The sequence below is a fragment of the Mauremys reevesii genome, linkage group 23 (genome assembly GCF_016161935.1).
Source record: "Mauremys reevesii isolate NIE-2019 linkage group 23, ASM1616193v1, whole genome shotgun sequence".
Lineage (NCBI taxonomy): Eukaryota > Metazoa > Chordata > Testudines > Geoemydidae > Mauremys > Mauremys reevesii.
This window is the reverse complement of record NC_052645.1, coordinates 3,668,364-3,678,797: the sequence shown is the minus strand read 5'-3', so window position 1 is coordinate 3,678,797 and position 10,434 is coordinate 3,668,364. Positions and strand designations below refer to the sequence as shown.

Genomic DNA, 10,434 nt, shown 5'->3' with positions numbered 1-10,434 from the left:
TTGGTTTAGCAGTGGCAGTATCATAACCAATGAAGTTAATCTGAAGTGTGGTTATTGCTAGTTGAAAACTTTTCCTCACCTGTGCAAGGAGCTCTCAGGATCTCTCTTTCCTCTGAACCCTGGAAGTCTGGGGACCATGGCTCTTCCCCTTGTTCCAGCTGGGAGATTATATGAGGTTTGGAAACTGGAAACCCTGCTCAGATGAAAGAAAACAAAGGAGTTCAGTTGATTTCATATGACTGTGTCATAAAAAACATTATTAATTTAACTTCAGTGCTTAGTGTGACCCAGTGTGCCTGAGGCAGTCCACACTGAAAATGCCAAGATCATGGCAGGCTGAAAAAGGGAGAGCAGATGCTTCCAAAACTGGTGGATAACACAGAAGTTAAATTCACCGATCAGTCACCAACTGTGCTTCTGATCCCCCACACTGGTTATCGAGAAACTGAAAAGAGACATCACACGGCCCCCTTTACTGCATTCCAGTTCTCTGACTCCCAATCAGCACCTAGGTCCGGCACAGTGAGAGGTTATTTAAAAACTCTGCTCACATAAACAAAGTGTTCTTCTGACCCCAGAGTCAGCCACATTACCAGGTCTGTATAGGTTTGGATCTTACCCAGAATACTATGATGCCAGCCAATCCTTAGCATCTAAACTAAAGGTTTATAAGCAAGAAAGCATCTCAACTAAAGGTTTATTATAAAAGAAGGAAAGAAAAAGTAAGTTGTTAAAATGGGAAAACAGTCAGATACATTCAGAAATCTATATATCTGGTTCTTAGCAGTATTGGTGAGTTTCTGGCTTGAAAGTCTCTTTGGTAATGATTTTGCCCCAGATCCCTAAGTGGCCCCCTCAAGGATTGAACTCACAATACTAGGTTTAGCAGGTCAATGCTCAAACCACTGAGCTATCCCTCCCCCCACATCATTCAGTCCTTTGTTCCAAGGTTCAGTTTGTAGAGAAGTTGCTCCAGAGGTAGGAAGAGGGACTAAAGACAAAATGGAGATGATGCAGCTGCCCTTTATATTCCTTTTGCCAAGTGGCTTCTACTTCCTGTGTCCCAAACACAAGCTTCACAGCACATGGCATGGAAAAGCCTTGGAGGTCTCAGTACACAGGCATATCCCTGCATGTCTTGCTGACTCAAGAGGTGTCTCCCCTTGATCCTTTCAATGGGTTCATTGTACAGCTGATGACCCCGGATGGGCCATCGAACAGGCTGGGCAGCACTGATGCCAATATGTCTGGGGGTGTCACTCAGAAACACTACACAAGTCTGGAATACAGATATACCCTACATATCTATAACTCACAATACAAAGATAGACACAAGATTATCAAACTTGGAAAATCATAACATTTTCATTGACACCTTACATGGCATATCTAGCACGATTCATTGCAATTTCATCATATTGGTATTTATAATAAAATAATAATAATATAAAATGTCTCTCAATTCCATAGAGTGTCATTTAATAAACAAGTGAATTCCCAGGACTGGTTCCCAGGTGTTTGAAGATGCCGAACACCTTGCTTGTGAAGGATTGAAATACCCACATATATGTTGGGAACACACAGGCGGACACTGTGCAAGTCTGTGCCCCTATGTTCACTCTTCTAGAAAATTATGATCAATTTTGTTCATAGTATGTGTCATGGCTGAATCTCACTCTGTCACTCCGAGTGCAGAAAGTGGGGGCCCGCCAGGATTCTAAAAATTAATTTGTGCAACTCTGAGCATATTAAACCCCCAAAGTTACAGCTTTTCTCTGACCTTGGCTTGGTAAATGCTGCCACCACACAAATGCAAAAAACCCCAAACCCTTGGACCCAGGAAGGAGCATTTGAGAATTCTTCCTGTGGGGCACCTCAAGCCCCTTCCCTCCTCCAGGAAGGAAGGCTGAGAAGAAACAAGGACACCAAAAATCTAACCCTGTTCTTAAGAAATTTTATTAAGATTGAAAGAAAAACAATAAATCTGGAACTTAGGCTTTTGCTAGATCTTAAAAAGAAACAATTGTTATAAGCACCCAAAATATAAGCTTTCCTGGGGTTCAGCTTAAGCTTAAAGCAAACAAAAGCATCTGGGATAGCACAGAGGGAGCTCAAGCCAAAATAAAAAATATAAACCTGATTGTGTCTGTCTAAACATTCCCTGTCCAAATCATTTTCTTCTAGGGATGGAAGATGAATTTTCAAACCTGCTTCAAGCCATACACAACATTGCTACTTCATGTCACCTTCTCCGGAACAACAGACAAAGGAAAGTTACTGTCCCATTTTAAAAAGTTCTAGTCTTTCCATTGGCTCTTTTGGTCAGGTGCCTCTTTTCTTTAACCTGGCCTTGTTAACCTTTACAGGTAAGCAGGCAGAGAAGTCACACCAACAAGGATTTTACAGCAATCTACTGGCTGTGGGTGTTTATAAAAGTCCCTTCCTCCTTCATTTATCACTGTGTAAGCTTGTTAGAATTTACCATTTGAAAGACAATCTACTAGAAAATCCTCAACAAAATGTGTAGCAACACTGTATGTAAGTTATGATTTTTACGGCATGATGTTACTGAAAAAGTTACCAGCTAACCTAAGTTCCTCCAGAGTTAGCAAGGCAAACAGCTGGTCAAATAGCCATTCTCCAGGAGAGGAAAGGTGTGAAGACATTTACATTCCATCACAGGGACCACTTGAAGGTCATATCTACGAGGAGCCTGTCACCATGACTCAGCTGAGAACTGGATTTGTTTCTAGTACAAAGGACTGAATTATAAAGAGAGGTGAGGAAAATGCATGAGACTCTCTCTCTCTCTCTCCCCTCCCCCTTCCTCTGCTCATGACAACTCCTGAAGGAGCCCCAGATGGGCAGCAGGGGCAGGTTAGAGGATTCCGGCTGAAAGGAAAACCAGCCTGTCTCAGCAGATGGTAGAGAAACATTTGTTTTAAATCCGTTTTTGCTGGTTAACTTAGATGTTAGTTTGTGTTTTATCTTGCATTTCTTTTGTAAACAATTCTGACACATGCCTCGTTACTTGTAGCCACTGGAAATCTTTTTTTCAGTAGTTAACAATCTTCGGTTTATTGTTTTATCTAACCAGTGGTTGGATTAAGTGTGTTGGAAACTCCATTTGGAATAACAAGGCTGGGTATGTCATTTTCCATTGATGAAGCAGATTTCATGCATGAGCTCCACTGTTCAGTAGTGTGTGCTGGACAGGACAAGATGCACATTTCTGGGATGTCTGGGAGCAGAGGAATTTTCTGGGGTTCTCCGGTGGGAGTACTGTAATTGGAGTTGTGACTAGCAGCACTCAAAACTGTAGCTGGGAGGCGAGGTTACATGCTGGAGACTGTATGTTACCTGCCCAGGGAGTGGCTGCTCTCACAGTAGAGCAGTGTAAAGCACCCCAGCCTGGGGAACTGAGGGAACAGCTGTTCAACAGTCAGACTGCACACTGTGCTTAATGTCACAGACACTCAATTTCAAAGTCTCCTAAAACACATAGAAAGTAAATCCACGTCCCAGAAATGGGAGTCTCCATAGGGGGGCAAGTCTCCCTAGCTCTGCTTCTTGCTGACAGAACAGGTCCAGAGACAAGAGAGAGAGTCCTGGGAAAGCTGGAAACATAAGCGTGGGGCTCAGTGGAAAGGAGGAGAGGAAGGGCAGGATATTACTGAATGCAGGATCTCAGCACTACTAGATGTCAGGGTAACATATAGTGCAGCCCACTGGAAAACATAATCCCAAATATACATATAAAATGATGAGCTCTAAATTAGTTATTTCCATTGATTTATATAAAGGGCAATAAGATATTCTCTGTATTGTGTCTATCCTTGCAAAATAATTCCTAACATCCTGTTTACTTTTTGACTTCCGCTGCACACACTGCTGGATTGTAGGAGCGTTACACTTCCCTAAGCACTAAAGGGTAGAATGCACTTCCAGTTTAGGCGATGATAGTTTACACTTCCGGTCAGGAGGCACATGAATTAGCTGATAAGATTGTGTATTTCTGGAGTACACAATGCATGAGGCACCAACCAGGAGAGAGGGGGGCGAGGCGTTGGCTTAGGTTTGTACATGCGTATAATAGCATGATTTGTAACCACTTATAATAAATGGGCGGACAGCCCGTTGGTATCCACGAACAGACGACTGACCGGCTCCGTCATTACTACATGGATGTCTTCAGAACTATCACAATGACAAAAGATCTTTCTGATCAGCTGTACTTCAAATTTGCCCCCATCATATTGTAAGTATAGTTGGGGTCATTTTTCAATGTGCATTACTTTACATTTTATCCACATTAAATTTCATTTTGCCATTTGTTGCCCAATCCACTTAGTTTTGTGAGATCTTTTGAAGTTCTTCACAGTCTGCTTTAGTCTTAATTATCTTGAGCAGTTTAGTATCATCTGAAACTTTGCCCACACCTCACTGTTTACCCTTTCTCAGATCATTTATGAATAAGTTGAATGGATTGGTCCTAGGACTGACCACTTGAGGAGCACCACTGAATTACTCCTCTTCATTCCTGAAAATTTACCATTTATTCCTACCTTTGTTTCCTGTCTTTTAACTAGTTCTCAATCCATGAAAAGATCTTCCCTCTTATCCATGATAACTTCATTTATGTAAGAGCCTTTGGTAGAGACCTTGTCAAAGGCTTTCTGGAAATCTAAGTACACTATATCCACTGGATCCTTGTCACATGTGTTGACACCTTCAAGAACTCTAACAGACTAGTAAGGCATGATTTCCCTTTACAGAAACTATATTGACTTTTGCCCAATAATTTTTGTTCTTCTATGCACACAGAGCAATTTTATTCTTTACTATTGTTTCAACTAATTTGCCTGCTTTAGACATTAGACTTACCGGTCTGTAATTTGCAGGATCACCCCTAGAGCCCTTTTAAATATTGGCGTTACATTAGCAATCTTCCAGTCATTGGGTACAGAAGCTGATTTAAGGACAGGCTACAAACCATAGCTATCGTTCACAATTTCACATTTGAGTTCCTTCAGAACTCTTGGAGTAATACCATCTGGTTCCGGTGACTTATTTACAGTTAAATTTATCAATTAATTCCAAAACCTCTAATGACACTTCAATCTGTGGCAATTCCTCAGTTTGTCACACAAAAGGTTGCAGAATCTCCCTAGCATCCTCAGCCACAGACTGAAGCAAGAATGCATTTAGTTTCTCTGCAATGACTTTATTGTCTTTAGGGCTCCTTTTGTATCTCAATCGTCCAGAGGTCCCACTGGTTGTTTAGCAACTTCCTGCTTTTGATGTACTTAGAAAACATTTGTTATTACCTTCTGAGTTTTTAGCTACAAGCTGTTCCTCAAACTCCTTTTGGCTTCTTATTGTTTACACTTAATTTGGCAGTATATGCTCCTTCTATATACACCTCACTAGGATTTGACTTCCACTTTTTAAAAGATGCCTTTGTATCTCTCCTGCTTCTTTTACATGGTTAAATGAGCCACAGTGGCTCTTTTTAGTTCTTTTGCTGTGTGTTTTTTTAATGTAGGGTATACATTTAAGTTTCAGGCTCTCATATTGTGTCTTTGAAAAGTGTCCATGCAGCTTGCAGGGGATTTCCTCTAGATCACTGTACCTTTTAATTTCTGTTTAACTAGCCCCTCATTTTTGTATAGTTCTCCTTTCTGAAATTAAATGCCACAGTGTTGAGCTGTTCTTCCCACCACAGGAATGTTAAATTTTGTTATATTATGATCACTATTTCCAAAAGCGGTCCTGTTATAGCTAATATACCTCTTGGACAAGATACTGCTCCACTCCAGGACTAAATGGAGAGTTGCTTCTCCCCCTTAGTGCAGGTTCTCTTAGTACTGTAGCTTGCTCCAAGAAACAGTCATTTGAAGTATCGAGAAATTTTGTCTCTGCATTTTGTCTGGTGGCGTGCTGCCCACTCCAATATGGAGGATAGGTGGGAAATCTCCCACTATTATGGAGGTTCTTTTATTTTGATAGCCTCTCTAATCTCCCTTCGCATTTCATCCTCACTATCTGCTGTCTTTGACAGGTGAGTCGATAATAGATCCTTATTGTTATATTCTTATTCCAGGCATGGAAATTTACTATCCAGAGAGACAGGGCGGCTCTAGAAAGTAGGCTGCCCCAAGCAGCGCGTGATGCGCTCTGCGCCGCGCCCTTCCAGTGCCGCGGCAGGTCCCGCTCTTCCGCACGCTCCGGTTGAGCTCCACGCCGGCATGCCTGCGGCAGGTCCACGGAGCCGGGACGGCGGATCCTCGCGACTTGGGTATGACTGCGGCGGGTGCCGTCAGGTCCCAGCGGCTCGGTGGACCTGGCGCAGGCATGGCGGGTAGGAGCTTCAAACCGCAGGCCCGCGGGAAGAGGGACCCGCGTATCGGTCATGCCTCGCGGCAGGTCCACACCGGAACCAAATGCCGCTTGGGAAAGGGCCGCCCCATAGCGCCTGCTTGGCGCGCTGGTGTCTAGAGCCGCCCCTGCAGAGAGATTCTATGGAACATGCGGTTTCATTTAAGATTTTTACTTCATTTGAGTCTACATTTTCTTTAACATACAGTGCCACTCCCCTCCCCACCCCTTCTTAGTATGACTCCTGCTCCTGACCTTCAGATGTATTTTGTACCTGGAATGATTGTGTCCCATTGACTGTCCTCCCACTCCACCAGGTTTCTGTGGGATGCCCCTATTGATGTCAATATCCTCTTTTAACACCGAGGCACTCTAATTCACCCATCTTATTATTTACACTTCTAGCATTTGTGTGCAGCACGTGATTCTAAAAACTTGTCACTGTTTATTTGTCTGCCCTTTCTGATGTGTTAGATTCTTTTGTGCGTGAATGCTTCTCGTCTGATCTGGCCTCCCTACTTATATCTCTCTCTCTTCAGCCTCTCTTCCTGACTAAAACTAGAAAAATCTCTATCACTACATTCTTTCTCTCTGCAGAGAAGTCTCTGTCCGGAATCCGCATTGCTCCTCTGCAGTACCATTGGCTTTCCCCTCGCATCTCCTAGTTTAAAAACTGCTCTGCAACCTTTTTAATGTTAAGTGCTGAGCAGTCTGGATCCACTTTGGTTTAGGTGGGAGCTTCATCCTTCCCTGTATAGGCTCCCCATCCCCAAAGTTTCCCAGTTCCTAATAAATCTTTGCAACCCCATCTCTCATACAACCATCATCTCATCCACGCATTGAGAACTCCGGCAGCTCTGCCTGCTTACCTGGCCCTGCTGCGTGGAACTGGGAGCATTTCTGGAGAATGCCACTCATGAGAGGTCCTGGATTTCAGACTCTTTCCTAGCAGATTAAATTTGGCCTCCAGGACGTCTCACCTACCCCTTCCCTATGTCATTGGTATCTACATGTCCCATGACCACTGGCTCCTCCCCAGCACTACACATAAATCTATCTAGATGCCTTGAGAAATCTGCAACCTACGCACCAGGCAGGCAAGTCGCCCACACATCACGGCTCTCCCGGTCATCACAAAGTCCCAGATATCCTTTGTTCCTAATGATCGAATCTCCCATTACTACACAGCTGCCTTTTCTGATAATGCAGTGGAGTTCCCTCCCCGGTGAGAGTAACTTACTCAGTGCAAGAGGTTACTCTTCCAGACACTATCTGGAAGTGAGAGGTCCCAACTCATGAGTAAGCTTTCCTGTCTCTGCTCGATTGACTGCTCTCATTCCCTGGGCCTTCCATCCTCCCCTTCAACAATATGCAGGGGCTTGTCTGACCTGGAGTTAGGACATATTCTATAGTGTCCCGGAAAGCCTCATCAACATACTTCTCTCTGCCTCCCTTAGCTCCTCCAGTTCCAAACACTCCTGGCCTCCAAGAAGCCTCCAGGCCACAGTCTCTGGAGGCCAGGAGCGCCTGCACCAAATGCACACATACATACGTGACATGGAGACAGTCGTGGCCAGACGGTCAGGATCCAGCGCTGGGTACATCTAGCCCAGTATCCTGTCTACTGCACAGTGGCCAATGCCAGGTGCCCCAGGAGGGAATTAGACCTAACAGGCAATGATCAAGTGATCTTCTCCCCTGCCATCCATCTCCATCCTCTCTGACAAACAGGAGGCTAGGACGCACCATTCCATACCCCATCCTGGCTAATAGAGCTGGCATTGATGGACTTAACCACCATAAATTTATCCAGTTCTCTTTTAACGCTGTTATAGTCCTAGGACTACAACCTCCTCCAGGTGTAAGGAGTTCCACAGGATTGATCATGTGCATATGCAATGAAGAACTTCCTTTTATTTTCTTTAAACCTGCTGTGCCTATTAATTTCATCTGGTGACCCCTAGGAAGCTTCCTCTGTTGATTATGCTGCACTTAAACCTTCAGTTTTACTTGAGCAAACAGGAGATATTTGACACATTGTGCAACACACGGCTCTGTGCTCTGTTCCCCCAAAGTGTTCTGCAAGCAGGAGGGTCTCTGGTAGTGTGTGTGTCACTGGCATATTGGGGTGATGCTGAAACTGGAGCAGAAGTAGAGAGGTAGGCATTGTGGGGCTGGCGTAAACCTTCTCTCTCCATTTCCCCTTCCAAGAACCGAGGTGGGACAGTAACCCATACCCAGTGAGGTCACATTCTCCATAGTTCTCCCTGCATGACATGCCAGTAGAGGAGCTCTCTGAGCGGGTCCAGCAGAGCCCACTCTTCCTGGTGAAATACAAAGCCACCTCCCTCGAAGGTTACCAGCCCCTGAAAGAGCAAGAGCCCAAACACTGTCCAATACCATGCTGCCCCATTCACAGCTCCCACCATTTGTGGTTTGAGGAGCCCATCAAAAGGGAAGCCTCTGGGTGGATTGCAGTCAACAAAGTCCCACCCCCACCCTGCTCAAGAGCATCCCAGAAACATCAGAGTGAGGGGACAAAAGAGAGAGCCCCTTATCTCTCCCCAGCAGATCCATCAAACACCTACTAAGCCACAGACTGATAGGAGGAGAGGGGCCCCTAGCAGGGACTCAGGGAGAGCTCCTGGTAGGGGCTCATAACACCCTCCCTCATTGTGAGGAGCTGGATATGAAGCTGGAGTGGAATCTCCCTAACCCTCACTGGTGGAGTGCCCCTTCATATCTCACAGCAACTCCCACTGGTTAGTCGGGCTGTGGGCTCCAGCACTATGGGAGAGTCTGGTCAGTTTTCCCAGCCCCATTCACGCATTGGGTTATTTTTCTGCTCCACAAAACTAGAGAGCATTTCCACCTCCGAACTCTCATGGGTCTGTTCCTGGGAATCTAGGCCACTTATTAAACAACTCCCAGCAGGTGTTTGTCACACGCTGCCCTCATCCCTTTCTCCACCCTGGCCATTTTCCTGCCCCGCGCCCAACCTCCAAAAAACCACAGACTGTGCAAACTCTTCCCATCTCCCGGTGTATTTTGCTGTCCCTCTCTCTCCTGTAGGAACTCCACCAACCCCACCCTCAAAAAAAGTAATCCCTTTACCTGAGCTGGCTCCACTGCAGCTCATTTCTCTTCCCTGTGTCATGGGAGGATGGGAGGGAGCTGGAGAAAAGCTCAGGGGGCTGTCGTTTCTGCAGGCCCTGGCAGGAGCGAGAGAAGGGAGAACAGTTGTTGGGAGTTTTCTAGAACAGGCTTTAGTTAATTTCACATCACGATTTTCCCCCAGGCCCTTTCCTGCAGACAGACATCCTAGACTCTGCCATGCTGGGAACATGCTTAAATCTCTTTAATTACAGTGTGAGCCACGGCCCCTCTGTCAGGCACAAGCCCACAGAGAGATTTTTTTAACCTCCCTTCTCCCTCCCTCGCCCCGTGACAAAGTCTCTGAACACAAGAGGCTAGAAAAGGCAGAATCAAAGGAGTCACTGTGGGGATTCCCTCGGACACCTGACCCCACGGCAGTCACACCCCAGCAGGGGAAATGTGGAGTCAAGAACCAGCTCACTCTGTCTGAGCCTTTTCTTGTTCACTGGAAAGTGGTTCTGCCCAGGATGCTGCAATACATGTGTCTGGGTGGACTAGAGCTGAAATCTCTCCCCACCACTCATTTCTCCACTGCCCCTTTTCAGTCTCTCCTTCCACTGTCACTCTCCCTGCCCCTCTGGCCAAGGACGATTCCCATTCCTGGTTCTTTGCTCCCAGGGCTGGATTTTCTCTGCAGCTACTAATGGGAGGAGAAATTGGCGGAAGGAGGGGGGCTGTTTAATGTGATCCCCAGCACTTTCCCTGAGAGTCTTTCAGTAACCTGGAGTCTGTGGCTCAGGTGCATTAACAGGGCCCAGGGCTGCCCCAGAGCTAGTACCAGCTGCAGAAGAGTCATCACCTGGGCCGGGCAGAAAAAAGCTTTAATTAAGGTCACATCCCAGCACAGAGCCCGGCTAGTGGTGGCAACTGCTAAGCCTGGTCCTCCCCAATCACAATGGA

At 45.7% G+C, this 10,434-nt stretch overlaps 1 pseudogene; it reads left to right on the top strand.

The window, feature by feature from the left end:
• On the top strand, positions 1–131 carry LOC120389448 (annotated as a pseudogene).
• The last annotated feature ends 10,303 nt before the right edge of the window (positions 132–10,434 follow it).